At 46.4% G+C, this 22,348-nt stretch overlaps 46 non-coding genes and 1 pseudogene across 46 annotated transcripts; all 47 read left to right on the top strand.

Moving 5' to 3' along the window:
* The first annotated feature begins 318 nt into the window (after positions 1-318).
* LOC148794755 (5S ribosomal RNA) lies at positions 319-437 on the top strand. Its single transcript, XR_016070399.1, has one exon. It is a non-coding gene; the product is annotated as a 5S ribosomal RNA (ribosomal RNA).
* A 354-nt stretch (positions 438-791) lies between these two features.
* Positions 792-910, top strand: LOC148794754 (5S ribosomal RNA). The gene has a single exon (XR_016071216.1). It is a non-coding gene; the product is annotated as a 5S ribosomal RNA (ribosomal RNA).
* A 352-nt stretch (positions 911-1,262) lies between these two features.
* Positions 1,263-1,381, top strand: LOC148794753 (5S ribosomal RNA). The gene has a single exon (XR_016071502.1). It is a non-coding gene; the product is annotated as a 5S ribosomal RNA (ribosomal RNA).
* A 353-nt stretch (positions 1,382-1,734) lies between these two features.
* Positions 1,735-1,853, top strand: LOC148794752 (5S ribosomal RNA). The gene has a single exon (XR_016070280.1). It is a non-coding gene; the product is annotated as a 5S ribosomal RNA (ribosomal RNA).
* A 354-nt stretch (positions 1,854-2,207) lies between these two features.
* Positions 2,208-2,326, top strand: LOC148794751 (5S ribosomal RNA). Its single transcript, XR_016072747.1, has one exon. It is a non-coding gene; the product is annotated as a 5S ribosomal RNA (ribosomal RNA).
* A 352-nt stretch (positions 2,327-2,678) lies between these two features.
* Positions 2,679-2,797, top strand: LOC148794750 (5S ribosomal RNA). Its single transcript, XR_016070108.1, has one exon. It is a non-coding gene; the product is annotated as a 5S ribosomal RNA (ribosomal RNA).
* A 354-nt stretch (positions 2,798-3,151) lies between these two features.
* LOC148794749 (5S ribosomal RNA) lies at positions 3,152-3,270 on the top strand. The gene has a single exon (XR_016071215.1). It is a non-coding gene; the product is annotated as a 5S ribosomal RNA (ribosomal RNA).
* A 352-nt stretch (positions 3,271-3,622) lies between these two features.
* Positions 3,623-3,741, top strand: LOC148794748 (5S ribosomal RNA). The gene has a single exon (XR_016071557.1). It is a non-coding gene; the product is annotated as a 5S ribosomal RNA (ribosomal RNA).
* A 354-nt stretch (positions 3,742-4,095) lies between these two features.
* Positions 4,096-4,214, top strand: LOC148794747 (5S ribosomal RNA). Its single transcript, XR_016070794.1, has one exon. It is a non-coding gene; the product is annotated as a 5S ribosomal RNA (ribosomal RNA).
* A 353-nt stretch (positions 4,215-4,567) lies between these two features.
* Positions 4,568-4,686, top strand: LOC148794746 (5S ribosomal RNA). The gene has a single exon (XR_016070169.1). It is a non-coding gene; the product is annotated as a 5S ribosomal RNA (ribosomal RNA).
* A 354-nt stretch (positions 4,687-5,040) lies between these two features.
* LOC148794745 (5S ribosomal RNA) lies at positions 5,041-5,159 on the top strand. Its single transcript, XR_016071213.1, has one exon. It is a non-coding gene; the product is annotated as a 5S ribosomal RNA (ribosomal RNA).
* Positions 5,160-5,511: 352 nt separating this feature from the next.
* On the top strand, positions 5,512-5,630 carry LOC148794744 (5S ribosomal RNA). Its single transcript, XR_016072745.1, has one exon. It is a non-coding gene; the product is annotated as a 5S ribosomal RNA (ribosomal RNA).
* Positions 5,631-5,984: 354 nt separating this feature from the next.
* LOC148794743 (5S ribosomal RNA) lies at positions 5,985-6,103 on the top strand. The gene has a single exon (XR_016071212.1). It is a non-coding gene; the product is annotated as a 5S ribosomal RNA (ribosomal RNA).
* A 352-nt stretch (positions 6,104-6,455) lies between these two features.
* On the top strand, positions 6,456-6,574 carry LOC148794742 (5S ribosomal RNA). The gene has a single exon (XR_016070790.1). It is a non-coding gene; the product is annotated as a 5S ribosomal RNA (ribosomal RNA).
* A 353-nt stretch (positions 6,575-6,927) lies between these two features.
* On the top strand, positions 6,928-7,046 carry LOC148794741 (5S ribosomal RNA). Its single transcript, XR_016070057.1, has one exon. It is a non-coding gene; the product is annotated as a 5S ribosomal RNA (ribosomal RNA).
* Positions 7,047-7,400: 354 nt separating this feature from the next.
* Positions 7,401-7,519, top strand: LOC148794740 (5S ribosomal RNA). The gene has a single exon (XR_016071211.1). It is a non-coding gene; the product is annotated as a 5S ribosomal RNA (ribosomal RNA).
* Positions 7,520-7,871: 352 nt separating this feature from the next.
* LOC148794739 (5S ribosomal RNA) lies at positions 7,872-7,990 on the top strand. Its single transcript, XR_016071556.1, has one exon. It is a non-coding gene; the product is annotated as a 5S ribosomal RNA (ribosomal RNA).
* A 355-nt stretch (positions 7,991-8,345) lies between these two features.
* On the top strand, positions 8,346-8,464 carry LOC148794738 (5S ribosomal RNA). Its single transcript, XR_016072389.1, has one exon. It is a non-coding gene; the product is annotated as a 5S ribosomal RNA (ribosomal RNA).
* A 355-nt stretch (positions 8,465-8,819) lies between these two features.
* LOC148794737 (5S ribosomal RNA) lies at positions 8,820-8,938 on the top strand. The gene has a single exon (XR_016073655.1). It is a non-coding gene; the product is annotated as a 5S ribosomal RNA (ribosomal RNA).
* A 354-nt stretch (positions 8,939-9,292) lies between these two features.
* LOC148794736 (5S ribosomal RNA) lies at positions 9,293-9,411 on the top strand. The gene has a single exon (XR_016074884.1). It is a non-coding gene; the product is annotated as a 5S ribosomal RNA (ribosomal RNA).
* Positions 9,412-9,763: 352 nt separating this feature from the next.
* On the top strand, positions 9,764-9,882 carry LOC148794735 (5S ribosomal RNA). Its single transcript, XR_016069089.1, has one exon. It is a non-coding gene; the product is annotated as a 5S ribosomal RNA (ribosomal RNA).
* A 354-nt stretch (positions 9,883-10,236) lies between these two features.
* On the top strand, positions 10,237-10,355 carry LOC148794734 (5S ribosomal RNA). The gene has a single exon (XR_016071478.1). It is a non-coding gene; the product is annotated as a 5S ribosomal RNA (ribosomal RNA).
* Positions 10,356-10,707: 352 nt separating this feature from the next.
* On the top strand, positions 10,708-10,826 carry LOC148794733 (5S ribosomal RNA). Its single transcript, XR_016070097.1, has one exon. It is a non-coding gene; the product is annotated as a 5S ribosomal RNA (ribosomal RNA).
* Positions 10,827-11,180: 354 nt separating this feature from the next.
* Positions 11,181-11,299, top strand: LOC148794732 (5S ribosomal RNA). Its single transcript, XR_016071210.1, has one exon. It is a non-coding gene; the product is annotated as a 5S ribosomal RNA (ribosomal RNA).
* Positions 11,300-11,651: 352 nt separating this feature from the next.
* Positions 11,652-11,770, top strand: LOC148794731 (5S ribosomal RNA). Its single transcript, XR_016071555.1, has one exon. It is a non-coding gene; the product is annotated as a 5S ribosomal RNA (ribosomal RNA).
* Positions 11,771-12,125: 355 nt separating this feature from the next.
* Positions 12,126-12,244, top strand: LOC148794730 (5S ribosomal RNA). The gene has a single exon (XR_016069943.1). It is a non-coding gene; the product is annotated as a 5S ribosomal RNA (ribosomal RNA).
* A 354-nt stretch (positions 12,245-12,598) lies between these two features.
* On the top strand, positions 12,599-12,717 carry LOC148794729 (5S ribosomal RNA). Its single transcript, XR_016071209.1, has one exon. It is a non-coding gene; the product is annotated as a 5S ribosomal RNA (ribosomal RNA).
* Positions 12,718-13,069: 352 nt separating this feature from the next.
* Positions 13,070-13,188, top strand: LOC148794728 (5S ribosomal RNA). Its single transcript, XR_016070085.1, has one exon. It is a non-coding gene; the product is annotated as a 5S ribosomal RNA (ribosomal RNA).
* A 354-nt stretch (positions 13,189-13,542) lies between these two features.
* On the top strand, positions 13,543-13,661 carry LOC148794727 (5S ribosomal RNA). The gene has a single exon (XR_016071208.1). It is a non-coding gene; the product is annotated as a 5S ribosomal RNA (ribosomal RNA).
* Positions 13,662-14,013: 352 nt separating this feature from the next.
* Positions 14,014-14,132, top strand: LOC148794726 (5S ribosomal RNA). Its single transcript, XR_016073654.1, has one exon. It is a non-coding gene; the product is annotated as a 5S ribosomal RNA (ribosomal RNA).
* Positions 14,133-14,486: 354 nt separating this feature from the next.
* LOC148794725 (5S ribosomal RNA) lies at positions 14,487-14,605 on the top strand. The gene has a single exon (XR_016071207.1). It is a non-coding gene; the product is annotated as a 5S ribosomal RNA (ribosomal RNA).
* Positions 14,606-14,957: 352 nt separating this feature from the next.
* Positions 14,958-15,076, top strand: LOC148794724 (5S ribosomal RNA). Its single transcript, XR_016071553.1, has one exon. It is a non-coding gene; the product is annotated as a 5S ribosomal RNA (ribosomal RNA).
* A 356-nt stretch (positions 15,077-15,432) lies between these two features.
* Positions 15,433-15,551, top strand: LOC148794723 (5S ribosomal RNA). Its single transcript, XR_016073377.1, has one exon. It is a non-coding gene; the product is annotated as a 5S ribosomal RNA (ribosomal RNA).
* A 355-nt stretch (positions 15,552-15,906) lies between these two features.
* LOC148794722 (5S ribosomal RNA) lies at positions 15,907-16,025 on the top strand. Its single transcript, XR_016073325.1, has one exon. It is a non-coding gene; the product is annotated as a 5S ribosomal RNA (ribosomal RNA).
* Positions 16,026-16,380: 355 nt separating this feature from the next.
* On the top strand, positions 16,381-16,499 carry LOC148794721 (5S ribosomal RNA). Its single transcript, XR_016072004.1, has one exon. It is a non-coding gene; the product is annotated as a 5S ribosomal RNA (ribosomal RNA).
* A 354-nt stretch (positions 16,500-16,853) lies between these two features.
* On the top strand, positions 16,854-16,972 carry LOC148794720 (5S ribosomal RNA; annotated as a pseudogene).
* Positions 16,973-17,327: 355 nt separating this feature from the next.
* Positions 17,328-17,446, top strand: LOC148794719 (5S ribosomal RNA). The gene has a single exon (XR_016072071.1). It is a non-coding gene; the product is annotated as a 5S ribosomal RNA (ribosomal RNA).
* A 355-nt stretch (positions 17,447-17,801) lies between these two features.
* Positions 17,802-17,920, top strand: LOC148794718 (5S ribosomal RNA). Its single transcript, XR_016069379.1, has one exon. It is a non-coding gene; the product is annotated as a 5S ribosomal RNA (ribosomal RNA).
* A 354-nt stretch (positions 17,921-18,274) lies between these two features.
* LOC148794717 (5S ribosomal RNA) lies at positions 18,275-18,393 on the top strand. Its single transcript, XR_016070921.1, has one exon. It is a non-coding gene; the product is annotated as a 5S ribosomal RNA (ribosomal RNA).
* Positions 18,394-18,748: 355 nt separating this feature from the next.
* On the top strand, positions 18,749-18,867 carry LOC148794716 (5S ribosomal RNA). Its single transcript, XR_016074787.1, has one exon. It is a non-coding gene; the product is annotated as a 5S ribosomal RNA (ribosomal RNA).
* A 355-nt stretch (positions 18,868-19,222) lies between these two features.
* Positions 19,223-19,341, top strand: LOC148794715 (5S ribosomal RNA). The gene has a single exon (XR_016072825.1). It is a non-coding gene; the product is annotated as a 5S ribosomal RNA (ribosomal RNA).
* A 353-nt stretch (positions 19,342-19,694) lies between these two features.
* Positions 19,695-19,813, top strand: LOC148794714 (5S ribosomal RNA). Its single transcript, XR_016074384.1, has one exon. It is a non-coding gene; the product is annotated as a 5S ribosomal RNA (ribosomal RNA).
* A 355-nt stretch (positions 19,814-20,168) lies between these two features.
* On the top strand, positions 20,169-20,287 carry LOC148794713 (5S ribosomal RNA). The gene has a single exon (XR_016072631.1). It is a non-coding gene; the product is annotated as a 5S ribosomal RNA (ribosomal RNA).
* Positions 20,288-20,642: 355 nt separating this feature from the next.
* Positions 20,643-20,761, top strand: LOC148794712 (5S ribosomal RNA). The gene has a single exon (XR_016069162.1). It is a non-coding gene; the product is annotated as a 5S ribosomal RNA (ribosomal RNA).
* A 355-nt stretch (positions 20,762-21,116) lies between these two features.
* On the top strand, positions 21,117-21,235 carry LOC148794711 (5S ribosomal RNA). Its single transcript, XR_016074595.1, has one exon. It is a non-coding gene; the product is annotated as a 5S ribosomal RNA (ribosomal RNA).
* Positions 21,236-21,588: 353 nt separating this feature from the next.
* Positions 21,589-21,707, top strand: LOC148794710 (5S ribosomal RNA). The gene has a single exon (XR_016074962.1). It is a non-coding gene; the product is annotated as a 5S ribosomal RNA (ribosomal RNA).
* A 355-nt stretch (positions 21,708-22,062) lies between these two features.
* Positions 22,063-22,186, top strand: LOC148794709 (5S ribosomal RNA). Its single transcript, XR_016069139.1, has one exon. It is a non-coding gene; the product is annotated as a 5S ribosomal RNA (ribosomal RNA).
* Positions 22,187-22,348: the final 162 nt, after the last annotated feature.

Raw genomic sequence — 22,348 nt, 5'->3', positions numbered from 1 at the left:
AATTCCATTGGTTGTTTCTGGGAGACAACTGGAAACAATGCGTCGGATACTCGGACCATTTGCGGCACGATCGTCATTACTGAATGGCAACGATGCATGAACCGGGCTTTCGGCATTCGTCGTGCATTGTGGGCCCCGCGATAGTATTGCATCTATCCGGAGGTGCGGCAGATCTGAAAAGCAAACACTCCGCTCACGTAGGAGCTTGTGCACGGTTACTAAGGGAGGAAGGCTGCATACACATTTTTTTCAAATCTAAAACAATTAATGGAAGGGAGCAAAATAGTTCATAAAGATCTAAGCGAGCATGAATTAAACGGGTGCGATCATACCAGCACTAATGCACCGGATCCCATCCGAACTCCGAAGTTAAGTGTGCTTGGGCGAGAGTAGTACTTGGATGGGTGACCTCCTGGGAAGTCCACGTGTTGCACCCCAATTTTATTAATATTTTATTTTGATTTGTATTTGCAAATTCCATTGGTTGTTTCTGGGAGACAACTGGAAACAATGCGTCGGATACTCGGACCATTTGCGGCACGATCGTCATTACTGAATGGCAACGATGCAAGAACCGGGCTTTCGGCATTCGTCGTGCATTGTGGGCCCCGCGATAGTATTGCATTTATCCGGAGGTGCGGCAGATCTGAAAAGCAAACACTCCGCTCACGTAGGAGCTTGTGCACGGTTACTAAGGGAGGAAGGCTGCATACACATTTTTTTCAAATCTAAAACAATTAATGGAAGGGAGCAAGATATTTCATAAAGATCTAAGCGAGCATGAATTAAACGGGTGCGATCATACCAGCACAAATGCACCGGATCCCATCAGAACTCCGAAGTTAAGTGTGCTTGGGCGAGAGTAGTACTAGGATGGGTGACCTCTGGGGAAGTCCTCGTGTTGCACCCCAATTTTATTAATATTTTATTTCGATATCGTATTTGCAAATTCCATTTGTTTCGGTGAGACAAACGCAAACAACGTGCCGGATACTCGGACCATTTGCGGCACGATTGTCATTACTGAATGGGAACCGTGCAAAAACCGGGCTTTTGGCATTCGTCGTGCATTGTGGGCCCCGCGATAGTATTGCATCTATCAGGGGGTGCGGCAGATCTGAAAAGCAAACACTCTGCTCACGTAGGAGCTTGTGCACGGTTACCAAGGGAGGAAGGCTGCATACACAGTTTTTTCAAATCTAAAACTATTAATGGAGGGGAGCAAGATAGTGCATAAAGATCTAAGCGAGCATGAATTAAACGTGTGCGATCATACCAGCACTAATGCACCGGATCCCATCAGAACTCCGAAGTTAAGCGTGCTTGGGCGAGAGTAGTACTAGGATGGGTGACCTCCTGGGAAGTCCTCGTGTTGCACCCCAATTTTATTAATATTTTATTTTGATTTGTATTTGCAAATTCCATTTGTTGTTTCTGGGAGATACTGGAAACAATGCGTCGGATACTCGGACCATTTGCGGCACGATCGTCATTACTGAATGGCCACGATGCAAGAACCGGGCTTTCGGCATTCGTCATGCATTGTGGGCCCCGCGATAGTATTGCATCTATCCGGAGGTGCGGCAGATCTGAAAAGCAAACACTCCGCTCACGTAGGAGCTTGTGCACGGTTACCAAGGGAAGAAGGCTGCATACACATTTTTTTAAAATCTAAAACAATTAATGGAAGGGAGCAAAATAGTTCATAAAGATCTAAGCGAGCATGAATTAAACGGGTGCGATCATACCAGCACTAATGCACCGGATCCCATCCGAACTCCGAAGTTAAGTGTGCTTGGGCGAGAGTAGTACTTGGATGGGTGACCTCCTGGGAAGTCCACGTGTTGCACCCCAATTTTATTAATATTTTATTTTGATTTGTATTTGCAAATTCCATTGGTTGTTTCTGGGAGACAACTGGAAACAATGCGTCGGATACTCGGACCATTTGCGGCACGATCGTCATTACTGAATGGCAACGATGCAAGAACCGGGCTTTCGGCATTCGTCGTGCATTGTGGGCCCCGCGATAGTATTGCATCTATCCGGAGGTGCGGCAGATCTGAAAAGCAAACACTCCGCTCACGTAGGAGCTTGTGCACGGTTACTAAGGGAGGAAGGCTGCATACACATTTTTTTCAAATCTAAAACAATTAATGGAAGGGAGCAAGATATTTCATAAAGATCTAAGCGAGCATGAATTAAACGGGTGCGATCATACCAGCACAAATGCACTGGATCCCATCAGAACTCCGAAGTTAAGTGTGCTTGGGCGAGAGTAGTACTAGGATGGGTGACCTCTGGGGAAGTCCTCGTGTTGCACCCCAATTTTATTAATATTTTATTTCGATATCGTATTTGCAAATTCCATTTGTTTCGGTGAGACAAACGCAAACAACGTGCCGGATACTCGGACCATTTGCGGCACGATTGTCATTACTGAATGGGAACCGTGCAAAAACCGGGCTTTTGGCATTCGTCGTGCATTGTGGGCCCCGCGATAGTATTGCATCTATCCGGGGGTGTGGCAGATCTGAAATGCAAACACTCTGCTCACATACGAGCTTGTGCACGGTTACCAAGGGAGGAAGCCTGCATACACAGTTTTTTCAAGTCTAAAACAATTAATGGAGGGGAGCAAGATAGTGCACAAAGATCTAAGCGAGCATGAAATAAACGGATGCGATCATACCAGCACTAATGCACCGGATCTCATCAGAACTCCGAAGTTAAGCGTGCTTGGGCGAGAGTAGTACTTGGATGGGTGACCTCCTGGGAAGTCCACGTGTTGCATCCCAATTTTATTAATATTTTATTTTGATTTGTATTTGCAAATTCCATTGGTTGTTTCTGGGAGACAACTGGAAACAATGCGTCGGATACTCGGACCATTTGCGGCACGATCGTCATTACTGAATGGCAACGATGCAAGAACCGGGCTTTCGGCATTCGTCGTGCATTGTGGGCCCCGCGATAGTATTGCATCTATCCGGAGGTGCGGCAGATCTGAAAAGCAAACACTCCGCTCACGTAGGAGCTTGTGCACGGTTACTAAGGGAGGAAGGCTGCATACACATTTTTTTCAAATCTAAAACAATTAATGGAAGGGAGCAAGATATTTCATAAAGATCTAAGCGAGCATGAATTAAACGGGTGCGATCATACCAGCACAAATGCACCGGATCCCATCAGAACTCCGAAGTTAAGTGTGCTTGGGCGAGAGTAGTACTAGGATGGGTGACCTCTGGGGAAGTCCTCGTGTTGCACCCCAATTTTATTAATATTTTATTTCGATATCGTATTTGCAAATTCCATTTGTTTCGGTGAGACAAACGCAAACAACGTGCCGGATACTCGGACCATTTGCGGCACGATTGTCATTACTGAATGGGAACCGTGCAAAAACCGGGCTTTTGGCATTCGTCGTGCATTGTGGGCCCCGCGATAGTATTGCATCTATCCGGGGGTGTGGCAGATCTGAAATGCAAACACTCTGCCAACGTACGAGCTTGTGCACGGTTACCAAGGGAGGAAGGCTGCATACACAGTTTTTTCAAATCTAAAACAATTAATGGAGGGGAGCAAGATAGTGCATAAAGATCTAAGCGAGCATGAATTAAACGGGTGCGATCATACCAGCACTAATGCACCGGATCCCATCAGAACTCCGAAGTTAAGTGTGCATGGGCGAGAGTAGTACTAGGATGGGTGACCTCCTGGGAAGTCCTCGTGTTGCACCCCAATTTTATTAATATTTTATTTCGATATCGTACTTGCAAATTCCATTTGTCGTTTCGGCGAGACAAACGCAAACAACGTGCCGGATACTCGGACCATTTGCGGCACGATTGTCATTACTGAATGGGAACCGTGCAAAAACCGGGCTTTTGGCATTCGTCGTGCATTGTGGGCCCCGCGATAGTATTGCATCTATCAGGGGTGCGGCAGATCTGAAAAGCAAACACTCTGCTCACGTAGGAGCTTGTGCACGGTTACCAAGGGAGGAAGGCTGCATACACAGTTTTTTCAAATCTAAAACTATTAATGGAGGGGAGCAAGATAGTGCATAAAGATCTAAGCGAGCATGAATTAAACGGGTGCGATCATACCAGCACTAATGCACCGGATCCCATCAGAACTCCGAAGTTAAGCGTGCATGGGCGAGAGTAGTACTAGGATGGGTGACCTCCTGGGAAGTCCTCGTGTTGCACCCCAATTTTATTAATATTTTATTTTGATTTGTATTTGCAAATTCCATTTGTTGTTTCTGGGAGATACTGGAAACAATGCGTCGGATACTCGGACCATTTGCGGCACGATCGTCATTACTGAATGGCCACGATGCAAGAACCGGGCTTTCGGCATTCGTCATGCATTGTGGGCCCCGCGATAGTATTGCATCTATCCGGAGGTGCGGCAGATCTGAAAAGCAAACACTCCGCTCACGTAGGAGCTTGTGCACGGTTACCAAGGGAAGAAGGCTGCATACACATTTTTTTAAAATCTAAAACAATTAATGGAAGGGAGCAAAATAGTTCATAAAGATCTAAGCGAGCATGAATTAAACGGGTGCGATCATACCAGCACTAATGCACCGGATCCCATCCGAACTCCGAAGTTAAGTGTGCTTGGGCGAGAGTAGTACTTGGATGGGTGACCTCCTGGGAAGTCCACGTGTTGCACCCCAATTTTATTAATATTTTATTTTGATTTGTATTTGCAAATTCCATTGGTTGTTTCTGGGAGACAACTGGAAACAATGCGTCGGATACTCGGACCATTTGCGGCACGATCGTCATTACTGAATGGCAACGATGCAAGAACCGGGCTTTCGGCATTCGTCGTGCATTGTGGGCCCCGCGATAGTATTGCATCTATCCGGAGGTGCGGCAGATCTGAAAAGCAAACACTCCGCTCACGTAGGAGCTTGTGCACGGTTACTAAGGGAGGAAGGCTGCATACACATTTTTTTCAAATCTAAAACAATTAATGGAAGGGAGCAAGATATTTCATAAAGATCTAAGCGAGCATGAATTAAACGGGTGCGATCATACCAGCACAAATGCACCGGATCCCATCAGAACTCCGAAGTTAAGTGTGCTTGGGCGAGAGTAGTACTAGGATGGGTGACCTCTGGGGAAGTCCTCGTGTTGCACCCCAATTTTATTAATATTTTATTTCGATATCGTATTTGCAAATTCCATTTGTTTCGGTGAGACAAACGCAAACAACGTGCCGGATACTCGGACCATTTGCGGCACGATTGTCATTACTGAATGGGAACCGTGCAAAAACCAGGCTTTTGGCATTCGTCGTGCATTGTGGGCCCCGCGATAGTATTGCATCTATCCGGGGGTGTGGCAGATCTGAAATGCAAACACTCTGCTCACATACGAGCTTGTGCACGGTTACCAAGGGAGGAAGCCTGCATACACAGTTTTTTCAAGTCTAAAACAATTAATGGAGGGGAGCAAGATAGTGCACAAAGATCTAAGCGAGCATGAATTAAACGGATGCGATCATACCAGCACTAATGCACCGGATCTCATCAGAACTCCGAAGTTAAGCGTGCTTGGGCAAGAGTAGTACTTGGATGGGTGACCTCCTGGGAAGTCCACGTGTTGCATCCCAATTTTATTAATATTTTATTTTGATTTGTATTTGCAAATTCCATTGGTTGTTTCTGGGAGACAACTGGAAACAATGCGTCGGATACTCGGACCATTTGCGGCACGATCGTCATTACTGAATGGCAACGATGCAAGAACCGGGCTTTCGGCATTCGTCGTGCATTGTGGGCCCCGCGATAGTATTGCATCTATCCGGGGGTGCGGCAGATCAGAAAAGCAAACACTCCGCTCACGTAGGAGCTTGTGCACGGTTACTAAGGGAGGAAGGCTGCATACACATTTTTTTCAAATCTAAAACAATTAATGGAAGGGAGCAAGATATTTCATAAAGATCTAAGCGAGCATGAATTAAACGGGTGCGATCATACCAGCACAAATGCACCGGATCCCATCAGAACTCCGAAGTTAAGTGTGCTTGGGCGAGAGTAGTACTAGGATGGGTGACCTCTGGGGAAGTCCTCGTGTTGCACCCCAATTTTATTAATATTTTATTTCGATATCGTATTTGCAAATTCCATTTGTTTCGGTGAGACAAACGCAAACAACGTGCCGGATACTCGGACCATTTGCGGCACGATTGTCATTACTGAATGGGAACCGTGCAAAAACCGGGCTTTTGGCATTCGTCGTGCATTGTGGGCCCCGCGATAGTATTGCATCTATCCGGGGGTGTGGCAGATCTGAAATGCAAACACTCTGCTCACGTACGAGCTTGTGCACGGTTACCAAGGGAGGAAGGCTGCATACACAGTTTTTTCAAATCTAAAACTATTAATGGAGGGGAGCAAGATAGTGCATAAAGATCTAAGCGAGCATGAATTAAACGGGTGCGATCATACCAGCACTAATGCACCGGATCCCATCAGAACTCCGAAGTTAAGCGTGCATGGGCGAGAGTAGTACTAGGATGGGTGACCTCCTGGGAAGTCCTCGTGTTGCACCCCAATTTTATTAATATTTTATTTTGATTTGTATTTGCAAATTCCATTTGTTGTTTCTGGGAGATACTGGAAACAATGCGTCGGATACTCGGACCATTTGCGGCACGATCGTCATTACTGAATGGCCACGATGCAAGAACCGGGCTTTCGGCATTCGTCATGCATTGTGGGCCCCGCGATAGTATTGCATCTATCCGGAGGTGCGGCAGATCTGAAAAGCAAACACTCCGCTCACGTAGGAGCTTGTGCACGGTTACCAAGGGAAGAAGGCTGCATACACATTTTTTTAAAATCTAAAACAATTAATGGAAGGGAGCAAAATAGTTCATAAAGATCTAAGCGAGCATGAATTAAACGGGTGCGATCATACCAGCACTAATGCACCGGATCCCATCCGAACTCCGAAGTTAAGTGTGCTTGGGCGAGAGTAGTACTTGGATGGGTGACCTCCTGGGAAGTCCACGTGTTGCACCCCAATTTTATTAATATTTTATTTTGATTTGTATTTGCAAATTCCATTGGTTGTTTCTGGGAGACAACTGGAAACAATGCGTCGGATACTCGGACCATTTGCGGCACGATCGTCATTACTGAATGGCAACGATGCAAGAACCGGGCTTTCGGCATTCGTCGTGCATTGTGGGCCCCGCGATAGTATTGCATCTATCCGGCGGTGCGGCAGATCTGAAAAGCAAACACTCCGCTCACGTAGGAGCTTGTGCACGGTTACTAAGGGAGGAAGGCTGCATACACATTTTTTTCAAATCTAAAACAATTAATGGAAGGGAGCAAGATATTTCATAAAGATCTAAGCGAGCATGAATTAAACGGGTGCGATCATACCAGCACAAATGCACCGGATCCCATCAGAACTCCGAAGTTAAGTGTGCTTGGGCGAGAGTAGTACTAGGATGGGTGACCTCTGGGGAAGTCCTCGTGTTGCACCCCAATTTTATTAATATTTTATTTCGATATCGTATTTGCAAATTCCATTTGTTTCGGTGAGACAAACGCAAACAACGTGCCGGATACTCGGACCATTTGCGGCACGATTGTCATTACTGAATGGGAACCGTGCAAAAACCGGGCTTTTGGCATTCGTCGTGCATTGTGGGCCCCGCGATAGTATTGCATCTATCCGGGGGTGTGGCAGATCTGAAATGCAAACACTCTGCTCACGTACGAGCTTGTGCACGGTTACCAAGGGAGGAAGGCTGCATACACAGTTTTTTCAAATCTAAAACAATTAATGGAGGGGAGCAAGATAGTGCATAAAGATCTAAGCGAGCATGAATTAAACGGGTGCGATCATACCAGCACTAATGCACCGGATCCCATCAGAACTCCGAAGTTAAGTGTGCATGGGCGAGAGTAGTACTAGGATGGGTGACCTCCTGGGAAGTCCTCGTGTTGCACCCCAATTTTATTAATATTTTATTTCGATATCGTACTTGCAAATTCCATTTGTCGTTTCGGCGAGACAAACGCAAACAACGTGCCGGATACTCGGACCATTTGCGGCACGATTGTCATTACTGAATGGGAACCGTGCAAAAACCGGGCTTTTGGCATTCGTCGTGCATTGTGGGCCCCGCGATAGTATTGCATCTATCAGGGGGTGCGGCAGATCTGAAAAGCAAACACTCTGCTCACGTAGGAGCTTGTGCACGGTTACCAAGGGAGGAAGGCTGCATACACAGTTTTTTCAAATCTAAAACTATTAATGGAGGGGAGCAAGATAGTGCATAAAGATCTAAGCGAGCATGAATTAAACGGGTGCGGTCATACCAGCACTAATGCACCGGATCCCATCAGAACTCCGAAGTTAAGTGTGCATGGGCGAGAGTAGTACTAGGATGGGTGACCTCCTGGGAAGTCCTCGTGTTGCACCCCAATTTTATTAATATTTTATTTCGATATCGTACTTGCAAATTCCATTTGTCGTTTCGGCGAGACAAACGCAAACAACGTGCCGGATACTCGGACCATTTGCGGCACGATTGTCATTACTGAATGGGAACCGTGCAAAAACCGGGCTTTTGGCATTCGTCGTGCATTGTGGGCCCCGCGATAGTATTGCATCTATCCGGGGGTGTGGCAGATCTGAAATGCAAACACTCTGCTCACGTACGAGCTTGTGCACGGTTACCAAGGGAGGAAGCCTGCATACACAGTTTTTTCAAGTCTAAAACAATTAATGGAGGGGAGCAAGATAGTGCACAAAGATCTAAGCGAGCATGAATTAAACGGATGCGATCATACCAGCACTAATGCACCGGATCTCATCAAAACTCCGAAGTTAAGCGTGCTTGGGCGAGAGTAGTACTTGGATGGGTGACCTCCTGGGAAGTCCACGTGTTGCATCCCAATTTTATTAATATTTTATTTTGATTTGTATTTGCAAATTCCATTGGTTGTTTCTGGGAGACAACTGGAAACAATGCGTCGGATACTCGGACCATTTGCGGCACGATCGTCATTACTGAATGGCAACGATGCAAGAACCGGGCTTTCGGCATTCGTCGTGCATTGTGGGCCCCGTGATAGTATTGCATCTATCCGGAGGTGTGGCAGATCTGAAAAGCAAACACTCCGCTCACGTAGGAGCTTGTGCACGGTTACTAAGGGAGGAAGGCTGCATACACATTTTTTTCAAATCTAAAACAATTAATGGAAGGGAGCAAGATATTTCATAAAGATCTAAGCGAGCATGAATTAAACGGGTGCGATCATACCAGCACAAATGCACCGGATCCCATCAGAACTCCGAAGTTAAGTGTGCTTGGGAGAGAGTAGTACTAGGATGGGTGACCTCTGGGGAAGTCCTCGTGTTGCACCCCAATTTTATTAATATTTTATTTCGATATCGTATTTGCAAATTCCATTTGTTTCGGTGAGACAAACGCAAACAACGTGCCGGATACTCGGACCATTTGCGGCACGATTGTCATTACTGAATGGGAACCGTGCAAAAACCGGGCTTTTGGCATTCGTCGTGCATTGTGGGCCCCGCGATAGTATTGCATCTATCCGGGGGTGTGGCAGATCTGAAATGCAAACACTCTGCTCACGTACGAGCTTGTGCACGGTTACCAAGGGAGGAAGGCTGCATACACAGTTTTTTCAAATCTAAAACAATTAATGGAGGAGAGCAAGATAGTGCATAAAGATCTAAGCGAGCATGAATTAAACGGGTGCGATCATACCAGCACTAATGCACCGGATCCCATCAAAACTCCGAAGTTAAGTGTGCATGGGCGAGAGTAGTACTAGGATGGGTGACCTCCTGGGAAGTCCTCGTGTTGCATCCCAATTTTATTAATATTTTATTTTGATTTGTATTTGCAAATTCCATTGGTTGTTTCTGGGAGACAACTGGAAACAATGCGTCGGATACTCGGACCATTTGCGGCACGATCGTCATTACTGAATGGCAACGATGCAAGAACCGGGCTTTCGGCATTCGTCGTGCATTGTGGGCCCCGCGATAGTATTGCATCTATCCGGAGGTGCGGCAGATCTGAAAAGCAAACACTCCGCTCACGTAGGAGCTTGTGCACGGTTACTAAGGGAGGAAGGCTGCATACACATTTTTTTCAAATCTAAAACAATTAATGGAAGGGAGCAAGATATTTCATAAAGATCTAAGCGAGCATGAATTAAACGGGTGCGATCATACCAGCACAAATGCACCGGATCCCATCAGAACTCCGAAGTTAAGTGTGCTTGGGCGAGAGTAGTACTAGGATGGGAGACCTCTGGGGAAGTCCTCGTGTTGCACCCCAATTTTATTAATATTTTATTTCGATATCGTATTTGCAAATTCCATTTGTTTCGGTGAGACAAACGCAAACAACGTGCCGGATACTCGGACCATTTGCGGCACGATTGTCATTACTGAATGGGAACCGTGCAAAAACCGGGCTTTTGGCATTCGTCGTGCATTGTGGGCCCCGCGATAGTATTGCATCTATCCGGGGGTGTGGCAGATCTGAAATGCAAACACTCTGCTCACATACGAGCTTGTGCACGGTTACCAAGGGAGGAAGCCTGCATACACAGTTTTTTCAAGTCTAAAACAATTAATGGAGGGGAGCAAGATAGTGCACAAAGATCTAAGCGAGCATGAATTAAACGGATGCGATCATACCAGCACTAATGCACCGGATCTCATCAGAACTCCGAAGTTAAGCGTGCTTGGGCGAGAGTAGTACTTGGATGGGTGACCTCCTGGGAAGTCCACGTGTTGCATCCCAATTTTATTAATATTTTATTTTGATTTGTATTTGCAAATTCCATTGGTTGTTTCTGGGAGACAACTGGAAACAATGCGTCGGATACTCGGACCATTTGCGGCACGATCGTCATTACTGAATGGCAACGATGCAAGAACCGGGCTTTCGGCATTCGTCGTGCATTGTGGGCCCCGCGATAGTATTGCATCTATCCGGAGGTGCGGCAGATCTGAAAAGCAAACTCTCCGCTCACGTAGGAGCTTGTGCACGGTTACTAAGGGAGGAAGGCTGCATACACATTTTTTTCAAATCTAAAACAATTAATGGAAGGGAGCAAGATATTTCATAAAGATCTAAGCGAGCATGAATTAAACGGGTGCGATCATACCAGCACAAATGCACCGGATCCCATCAGAACTCCGAAGTTAAGTGTGCTTGGGCGAGAGTAGTACTAGGATGGGTGACCTCTGGGGAAGTCCTCGTGTTGCACCCCAATTTTATTAATATTTTATTTCGATATCGTATTTGCAAATTCCATTTGTTTCGGTGAGACAAACGCAAACAACGTGCCGGATACTCGGACCATTTGCGGCACGATTGTCATTACTGAATGGGAACCGTGCAAAAACCGGGCTTTTGGCATTCGTCGTGCATTGTGGGCCCCGCGATAGTATTGCATCTATCCGGGGGTGTGGCAGATCTGAAATGCAAACACTCTGCTCACGTACGAGCTTGTGCACGGTTACCAAGGGAGGAAGGCTGCATACACAGTTTTTTCAAATCTAAAACAATTAATGGAGGGGAGCAAGATAGTGCATAAAGATCTAAGCGAGCATGAATTAAACGGGTGCGATCATACCAGCACTAATGCACCGGATCCCATCAGAACTCCGAAGTTAAGTGTGCATGGGCGAGAGTAGTACTAGGATGGGTGACCTCCTGGGAAGTCCTCGTGTTGCACCCCAATTTTATTAATATTTTATTTCGATATCGTACTTGCAAATTCCATTTGTCGTTTCGGCGAGACAAACGCAAACAACGTGCCGGATACTCGGACCATTTGCGGCACGATTGTCATTACTGAATGGGAACCGTGCAAAAACCGGGCTTTTGGCATTCGTCGTGCATTGTGGGCCCCGCGATAGTATTGCATCTATCCGGGGGTGTGGCAGATCTGAAATGCAAACACTCTGCTCACATACGAGCTTGTGCACGGTTACCAAGGGAGGAAGCCTGCATACACAGTTTTTTCAAGTCTAAAACAATTAATGGAAGGGAGCAAAATAGTTCATAAAGATCTAAGCGAGCATGAATTAAACGGGTGCGATCATACCAGCACTAATGCACCGGATCCCATCCGAACTCCGAAGTTAAGTGTGCTTGGGCGAGAGTAGTACTTGGATGGGTGACCTCCTGGGAAGTCCACGTGTTGCACCCCAATTTTATTAATATTTTATTTTGATTTGTATTTGCAAATTCCATTGGTTGTTTCTGGGAGACAACTGGAAACAATGCGTCGGATACTCGGACCATTTGCGGCACGATCGTCATTACTGAATGGCAACGATGCAAGAACCGGGCTTTCGGCATTCGTCGTGCATTGTGGGCCGCGCGATAGTATTGCATCTATCCGGAGGTGCGGCAGATCTGAAAAGCAAACACTCCGCTCACGTAGGAGCTTGTGCACGGTTACTAAGGGAGGAAGGCTGCATACACATTTTTTTCAAATCTAAAACAATTAATGGAAGGGAGCAAGATATTTCATAAAGATCTAAGCGAGCATGAATTAAACGGGTGCGATCATACCAGCACAAATGCACCGGATCCCATCAGAACTCCGAAGTTAAGTGTGCTTGGGCGAGAGTAGTACTAGGATGGGTGACCTCTGGGGAAGTCCTCGTGTTGCACCCCAATTTTATTAATATTTTATTTCGATATCGTATTTGCAAATTCCATTTGTTTCGGTGAGACAAACGCAAACAACGTGCCGGATACTCGGACCATTTGCGGCACGATTGTCATTACTGAATGGGAACCGTGCAAAAACCGGGCTTTTGGCATTCGTCGTGCATTGTGGGCCCCGCGATAGTATTGCATCTATCCGGGGGTGTGGCAGATCTGAAATGCAAACACTCTGCTCACATACGAGCTTGTGCACGGTTACCAAGGGAGGAAGCCTGCATACACAGTTTTTTCAAGTCTAAAACAATTAATGGTGGGGAGCAAGATAGTGCACAAAGATCTAAACGAGCATGAATTAAACGGATGCGATCATACCAGCACTAATGCACCGGATCTCATCAGAACTCCGAAGTTAAGCGTGCTTGGGCGAGAGTAGTACTTGGATGGGTGACCTCCTGGGAAGTCCACGTGTTGCATCCCAATTTTATTAATATTTTATTTTGATTTGTATTTGCAAATTCCATTGGTTGTTTCTGGGAGACAACAGGAAACAATGCGTCGGATACTCGGACCATTTGCGGCACGATCGTCATTACTGAATGGCAACGATGCAAGAACCGGGCTTTCGGCATTCGTCGTGCATTGTGGGCCCCACGATAGTATTGCATCTATCCGGGGGTGCGGCAGATCAGAAAAGCAAACACTCCGCTCACGTAGGAGCTTGTGCACGGTTACTAAGGGAGGAAGGCTGCATACACATTTTTTTCAAATCTAAAACAATTAATGGAAGGGAGCAAGATATTTCATAAAGATCTAAGCGAGCATGAATTAAACGGGTGCGATCATACCAGCACAAATGCACCGGATCCCATCAGAACTCCGAAGTTAAGTGTGCTTGGGCGAGAGTAGTACTAGGATGGGTGACCTCTGGGGAAGTCCTCGTGTTGCACCCCAATTTTATTAATATTTTATTTCGATATCGTATTTGCAAATTCCATTTGTTTCGGTGAGACAAACGCAAACAACGTGCCGGATACTCGGACCATTTGCGGCACGATTGTCATTACTGAATGGGAACCGTGCAAAAACCGGGCTTTTGGCATTCGTCGTGCATTGTGGGCCCCGCGATAGTATTGCATCTATCCGGGGGTGTGGCAGATCTGAAATGCAAACACTCTGCTCACGTACGAGCTTGTGCACGGTTACCAAGGGAGGAAGGCTGCATACACAGTTTTTTCAAATCTAAAACAATTAATGGAGGGGAGCAAGATAGTGCACAAAGATCTAAGCGAGCATGAATTAAACGGATGCGATCATACCAGCACTAATGCACCGGATCTCATCAAAACTCCGAAGTTAAGCGTGCTTGGGCGAGAGTAGTACTTGGATGGGTGACCTCCTGGGAAGTCCACGTGTTGCATCCCAATTTTATTAATATTTTATTTTGATTTGTATTTGCAAATTCCATTGGTTGTTTCTGGGAGACAACTGGAAACAATGCGTCGGATACTCGGACCATTTGCGGCACGATCGTCATTACTGAATGGCAACGATGCAAGAACCGGGCTTTCGGCATTCGTCGTGCATTGTGGGCCCCGTGATAGTATTGCATCTATCCGGAGGTGCGGCAGATCTGAAAAGCAAACACTCCGCTCACGTAGGAGCTTGTGCACGGTTACTAAGGGAGGAAGGCTGCATACACATTTTTTTCAAATCTAAAACAATTAATGGAAGGGAGCAAGATATTTCATAAAGATCTAAGCGAGCATGAATTAAACGGGTGCGATCATACCAGCACAAATGCACCGGATCCCATCAGAACTCCGAAGTTAAGTGTGCTTGGGCGAGAGTAGTACTAGGATGGGTGACCTCTGGGGAAGTCCTCGTGTTGCACCCCAATTTTATTAATATTTTATTTCGATATCGTATTTGCAAATTCCATTTGTTTCGGTGAGACAAACGCAAACAACGTGCCGGATACTCGGACCATTTGCGGCACGATTGTCATTACTGAATGGGAACCGTGCAAAAACCGGGCTTTTGGCATTCGTCGTGCATTGTGGGCCCCGCGATAGTATTGCATCTATCCGGGGGTGTGGCAGATCTGAAATGCAAACACTCTGCTCACGTACGAGCTTGTGCACGGTTACCAAGGGAGGAAGGCTGCATACACAGTTTTTTCAAATCTAAAACAATTAATGGAGGGGAGCAAGATAGTGCATAAAGATCTAAGCGAGCATGAATTAAACGGGTGCGATCATACCAGCACTAATGCACCGGATCCCATCAGAACTCCGAAGTTAAGTGTGCATGGGCGAGAGTAGTACTAGGATGGGTGACCTCCTGGGAAGTCCTCGTGTTGCACCCCAATTTTATTAATATTTTATTTCGATATCGTACTTGCATATTCCATTTGTCGTTTCGGCGAGACAAACGCAAACAACGCGCCGGATACTCGGACCATTTGCGGCACGATTGTCATTACTGAATGGGAACCGTGAAAAAACCGGGCTTTTGGCATTCGTCGTGCATTGTGGGCCCCGCGATTGTATTGCATCTATCCGGGGGTGCGGCAGATCTGAAAAGCAAACACTCTGCTCACGTAAGAGCTTGTGCACGGTTACCAAGGGAGGAAGGCTGCATACACAGTTTTTTTCAAGTCTAAAACAATTAATGGAGGGGAGCAAGATAGTGCATAAAGATCTAAGCGAGCATGAATTAAACGGGTGCGATCATACCAGCACTAATGCACCGGATCCCATCAGAACTCCGAAGTTAAGTGTGCTTGGGCGAGAGTAGTATTAGGATGGGTGACCTCCTGGGAAGTCCTTGTGTTGCACCCCAATTTTATTAATATTTTATTTCGATATCGTATTTGCAAATTCCATTTGTCGTTTCGGCGAGACAAACTCAAACAACGCGCCGGATACTCGGACCATTTGCGGCACGATCGTCATTACTGAATGGGAACCGTGCAAAAACCGGGCTTTTGGCATTCGTCGTGCATTGTAGGCCCCGCGATAGTATAGCATCTATCCGGGGGTGCGGCAGATCTGAAAAGCAAACACTCTGCTCACGTAGGAGCTCGTGCACGGTTACCAAGGGAGGAAGGCTGCATACACAGTTTTTTCAAGTCTAAAACAATTAATGGAGGGGAGCAAGATAGTGCATAAAGATCTAAGCGAGCATGAATTAAACGGGTGCGATCATACCAGCACTAATGCACCGGATCCCATCAGAACTCCGAAGTTAAGTGTGCATGGGCGAGAGTAGTACTAGGATGGGTGACCTCCTGGGAAGTCCTCGTGTTGCTCCCCAATTTTATTAATATTTTATTTCGATATCGTACTTGCAAATTCCATTTGTCGTTTCGGCGAGACAAACGCAAACAACGCGCCGGATACTCGGACCATTTGCGGCACGATTGTCATTACTGAATGGGAACCGTGAAAAAACCGGGCTTTTGGCATTCGTCGTGCATTGTGGGCCCCGCGATTGTATTGCATCTATCCGGGGGTGCGGCAGAACTGAAAAGCAAACACTCTGCTCACGTAAGAGCTTGTGCACGGTTACCAAGGGAGGAAGGCTGCATACACAGTTTTTTCAAGTCTAAAACAATTAATGGAGGGGAGCAAGATAGTGCATAAAGATCTAAGCGAGCATGAATTAAACGGGTGCGATCATACCAGCACTAATGCACCGGATCTCATCAGAACTCCGAAGTTAAGCGTGCTTGGGCGAGAGTAGTACTAGGATGGGTGACCTCCTGGGAAGTCCTCGTGTTGCACCTCAATTTTATTAATATTTTATTTTGATTTGTATTTGCAAATTCCATTTGTTGTTTCTGGGAGACAACTGGAAACAATGCGTCGGATACTCGGACCATTTGCGGCACGATCGTCATTACTGAATGGCCACGATGCAAAAACCGGGCTTTTGGCATTCGTCGTGCATTGTGGGCCCCGCGATAGTATTGCATCTATCAGGGGGTGCGGCAGATCTGAAAAGCAAACACTCCGCTCACGTAGGAGCTTGTGCACGGTTACCAAGGGAGGAAGGCTGCATACACAGTTTTTTCAAATCTAAAACAATTAATGGAGGGGAGCAAGATAGTGCATAAAGATCTAAGCGAGTATGAATTAAACGGGTGCGATCATACCAGCACTAATGCACAGGATCCCATCAGAACTCCGAAGTTAAGCGTGCTTGGGCGAAAGTAGTAGTAGGATGGGTGACCTCCTGGGAAGTCCTCTTGTTGCACCCCAATTTTATTAATATTTTATTTCGATATCGTATTTGCAAATTCCATTTGTCGTTTCGGCGAGACAAACGCAAACAACGTGCCGGATACTCAGACCATTTGCGGCACGATTGTCATTACTGAATGGGAACCGTGCAAAAACCGGGCTTTTGGCATTCATCGTGCATTGTGGGCCCCGCGATATTATTGCATCTATCAGGGGGTGCGGCAGATCTGAAAAACAAACACTCTGCTCACGTAGGAGCTCGTGCACGGTTACCAAGGGAGGAAGGCTGCATACACAGTTTTTTCAAGTCTAAAACAATTAATGGAGGGGAGCAAGATAGTGCATAAAGATCTAAGCGAGCATGAATTAAACGGGTGCGATCATACCAGCACTAATGCACCGGATCCCATTAGAACTCCGAAGTTAAGTGTGCATGGGCGAGAGTAGTACTAGGATGGGTGACCTCCTGGGAAGTCCTCGTGTTGCACCCCAATTTTATTAATATTTTATTTCGATATCGTACTTGCAAATTCCATTTGTCGTTTCGGCGAGACAAACAAAAACAACGCGCCGGATACTCGGACCATTTGCGGCACGATTGTCATTACTGAATGGGAACCGTGAAAAAACCGGGCTTTTGGCATTCGTCGTGCATTGTGGGCCCCGCGATTGTATTGCATCTATCCGGGGGTGCGGCAGATCTGAAAAGCAAACACTCTGCTCACGTAAGAGCTTGTGCACGGTTACCAAGGGAGGAAGGCTGCATACACAGTTTTTTCAAGTCTAAAACAATTAATGGAGGGGAGCAAGATAGTGCATAAAGATCTAAGCGAGCATGAATTAAACGGGTGCGATCATACCAGCACTAATGCACCGGATCCCATCAGAAGTCCGAAGTTAAGCGTGCTTGGGCGAGAGTAGTATTAGGATGGGTGACCTCCGGGGAAGTCCTCGTGTTGCACCCCAATTTTTTTATTATTTTATTTTGATTTGTATTTGCAAATTCCATTTGTTGTTTCTGGGAGACAACTGGAAACAATGCGTCGGATACTCAGACCATTTGCGGCACGATTGTCATTACTGAATGGCAACGATGCAAGAACTGGGCTTTCGGCATTCGTCGTGCATTGTGGGCCCCGCGATAGTATTGCATCTATCCGGAGGTGCGGCTGATCTGAAAAGCAAACACTCCGCTCACGTAGGAGCTTGTGCACGGTTACCAAGGGAGGAAGGCTGCATACACATTTTTTTCAAATCTAAAACAATTAATGGAAGGGAGCAAGATAGTTCATAAAGATCTAAGCGAGCATGAAATAAACGGGTGCGATCATACCAGCACAAATGCACCGGATCCCATCAGAACTCCGAAGTTAAGTGTGCTTGGGCGAGAGTAGTACTAGGATGGGTGACCTCCGGGGAAGTCCTCGTGTTGCACCCCAATTTTATTAATATTTTATTTCGATATCGTATTTGCAAATTCCATTTGTCGTTTCGGTGAGACAAACGCAAACAACGTGCCGGATACTCGGACCATTTGCGGCACGATTGTCATTACTGAATGGGAACCGTGCAAAAACCGGGCTTTTGGCATTCGTCGTGCATTGTGGGCCCCGCGATAGTATTGCATCTATCCGGGGGTGCGGCAGATCTGAAATGCAAACACTCTGCTCACGTACGAGCTTGTGCACGGTTACCAAGGGAGGATGGCTGCATACACAGTTTTTTCAAATCTAAAACAATTAATGGAGGGGAGCAAGATAGTGCATAAAGATCTAAGCGAGCATGAATTAAACGGGTGCGATCATACCAGCACTAATGCACAGGATCCCATCAGAACTCCGAAGTTAAGCGTGCTTGGGCGAGAGTTGTACTAGGATGGGTGACCTCCTGGGAAGTCCTCGTGTTGCACCCCAATTTTATTAATATTTTAATTCGATATCGTATTTGCAAATTCCATTTGTCGTTTTGGCGAGGCAAACGCAAACTACGTGCCGGATACTCGGACCATTTGCGGCACGATTGTCATTACTGAATGGGAACCGTGCAAAAATCGGGCTTTTGGCATTCATCGTGCATTGTGGGCCCCGCGATATTATTGCATCTATCAGGGGGTGCGGCAGATCTGAAAAGCAAACACTCTGCTCACGTAGGAGCTTGTGCACGGTTACCAAGGGAGGAAGGCTGCATACACAGTTTTTTCAAGTCTAAAACAATTAATGGAGGGGAGCAAGATAGTGCATAAAGATCTAAGCGAGCATGAATTTAACGGGTGCGATCATACCAGCACTAATGCACCGGATCCCATCAGAACTCCGAAGTTAAGCGTGCTTGGGCGAGTGTAGTACTAGGATGGGTGACCTCCTGGGAAGTCATCGTGTTGCACCCCAATTTTATTAATATTTTATTTTGATTTGTATTTGCAAATTCCATTTGTTGTTTCTGGGAGATACTGGAAACAATGCGTCGGATACTCGGACCATTTGCGGCACGGTCGTCATTACTGAATGGCAACGATGCAAGAACCGGGCTTTCGGCATTCGTCATGCATTGTGGGCCCCGCGATAGTATTGCATCTATCCGGAGGTGCGGCAGATCTGAAAAGCAAACACTCCGCTCACGTAGGAGCTTGTGCACGGTTACCAAGGGAGGAAGGCTGCATACACAGTTTTTTCAAGTCTAAAACAATTAATGGAGGGGAGCAAGATAGTGCATAAAGATCTAAGCGAGCATGAATAAAACGGGTGTGATCATACCAGCACTAATGCACCGGATCCCATCAGAACTCCGAAGTTAAGTGTGCATGGGCGGGAGTAGTACTAGGATGGGTGACCTCCTAGGAAGTCCTCGTGTTGCACCCCAATTTTATTAATATTTTATTTCGATATCGTATTTGCAAATTCCATTTGTCGTTTCGGCGAGACAAACGCAAACAACGCGCCGGATACTCGGACCATTTGCGGCACGATTGTCATTACTGAATGGGAACCGAGAAAAAACCGGGCTTTTGGCATTCGTCGTGCATTGTGGGCCCCGCGATAGTATTGCATCTATCCGGGGGTGCGGCAGATCTAAAAAGCAAACACTCTGCTCACGTAAGAGCTTGTGCACGGTTACCAAGGGAGGAAGGCTGCGTACACAGTTTTTTCAAGTCTAAAACAATTAATGGAGGGGAGCAAGATAGTGCATAAAGATCTAAGCGAGCATGAATTAAACGGGTGCGATCATACCAGCACTAATGCACCGGATCCCATCAGAACTCCGAAGTTAAGTGTGCATGGACGGGAGTAGTACTAGGATGGGTGACCTCCTGGGAAGTCCTCGTGTTGCACCCCAATTTTATTAATATTTTATTTCGATATCGTATTTGCAAATTCCGTTGGTCGTTTCGGCGAGACAAACGCAAACAACGCGCCGGATACTCGGACCATTTGCGGCACGATCGTCATTACTGAATGGGAACCGTGCAAAAACCGGGCTTTTGGCATTCGTCGTGCATTGTGGGCCCCGCGATAGTATTGCATCTATCAGGGGGTGCGGCAGATCTGAAAAGCAAACACTCCGCTCACGTAGGAGCTTGTGCACGGTTACCAAGGGAGGAAGGCTGCATACACAGTTTTTTCAATTCTAAAACAATTAATGGAGGGGAGCAAGATAGTGCATAAAGATCTAAGCGAGCATGAATTAAACGGGTGCGATCATACCAGCACAAATGCACCGGATCCCATCAGAACTCCGAAGTTAAGTGTGCTTGGGCGAGAGTAGTACTAGAATGGGTGACCTCCTGGGAAGTCCTCGTGTTGCACCCCAATTTTATTAATATTTTATTTCGATATCGTATTTGCAAATTCCAATTGTCGTTTCGGCGAGACAAACGCAAACAACGTGCCGGATACTCGGACCATTTGCTGCACGATTGTCATTACTGAATGGGAACCGTGCAAAAACCGGGCTTTTGGCATTCATCGTGCATTGTGGGCCCCGCGATATTATTGCATCTATCAGGGGGTGCGGCAGATCTGAAAAGCAAACACTCTGCTCACGTAGGAGCTTGTGCACGGTTACCAAGGGAGGAAGGCTGCATACACAGTTTTTTCAAGTCTAAAACAATTAATGGAGGGGAGCAAGATAGTGCATAAAGATCTAAGCGAGCATGAATTAAACGGGTGCGATCATACCAACACTAATGCACCGGATCCCATCAGAACTCCGAAGTTAAGCGTGCTTGGGCGAGAGTAGTACTAGGATGGGTGACCTCCTTGGAAGTCCTCGTGTTGCACCCCAATTTTATTAATATTTTATTTTGATTTGTATTTGCAAATTCCATTTGTTGTTTCTGGGAGATACTGGAAACAGTGCGTCGGATACACGGACCATTTGCGGCACGATCGTCATTACTGAATGGCCACGATGCAAGAACCGGGCTTTCGGCATTCGTCATGCATTGTGGGCCCCGCGATAGTATTGCATCTATCCGGAGGTGCGGCAGATCTGAAAAGCAAACACTCCGCTCACGTAGGAGCTTGTGCACGGTTACCAAGGGAAGAAGGCTGCATACACATTTTTTTCAAATCTAAAACAATTAATGGAAGGGAGCAAGATAGTTCATAAAGATCTAAGCGAGCATGAAATAAACGGGTGCGATCATACCAGCACTAATGCACCGGATCCCATCAGAACTCCGAAGTTAAGTGTGCTTGGGCGAGAGTAGTATTAGGATGGGTGACCTCCTGGGAAGTCCTTGTGTTGCACCCGAATTTTATTAATATTTTATTTCGATATCGTATTTGCAAATTCCATTTGTCGTTTCGGCGAGACAAACTCAAACAACGCGCCGGATACTCGGACCATTTGCGGCACGATCGTCATTACTGAATGGGAACCGTGCAAAAACCGGGCTTTTGGCATTCGTCGTGCATTGTGGGCCTCGCGATTGTATTGCATCTATCCGGGGGTGCGGTAGATCTGAAAAGCAAACACTCTGCTCACGTAGGAGCTTGTGCACGGTTACCAAGGGAGGAAGGCTGCATACACAGTTTTTTCAAGTCTAAAACAATTAATGGAGGGGAGCAAGATAGTGCATAAAGATCTAAGCGAGCATGAATTAAACGGGTGCGATCATACCAGCACTAATGCACCGGATCCCATCGGATCAGAACTCCGAAGTTAAGTGTGCATGGGCGGGAGTAGTACTAGGATGGGTGACCTCCTGGGAAGTCCTCGTGTTGCACCCCAATTTTATTAATATTTTATTTCGATATCGTATTTGCAAATTCCATTTGTCGTTTCGGCGAGACAAACGCAAACAACGCGTCGGATACTCGGACCATTTGCGGCACGATCGTCATTACTGAATGGGAACCGTGCAAAAACCGGGCTTTTGGCATTCGTCGTGC

This window comes from Nelumbo nucifera, chromosome 4, assembly GCF_055504915.1.
Source record: "Nelumbo nucifera cultivar China Antique chromosome 4, China Antique-T2T, whole genome shotgun sequence".
Classification (NCBI taxonomy): Eukaryota; Viridiplantae; Streptophyta; class Magnoliopsida; order Proteales; family Nelumbonaceae; genus Nelumbo; species Nelumbo nucifera.
This window is presented reverse-complemented; position numbering and strand designations above follow the sequence as displayed.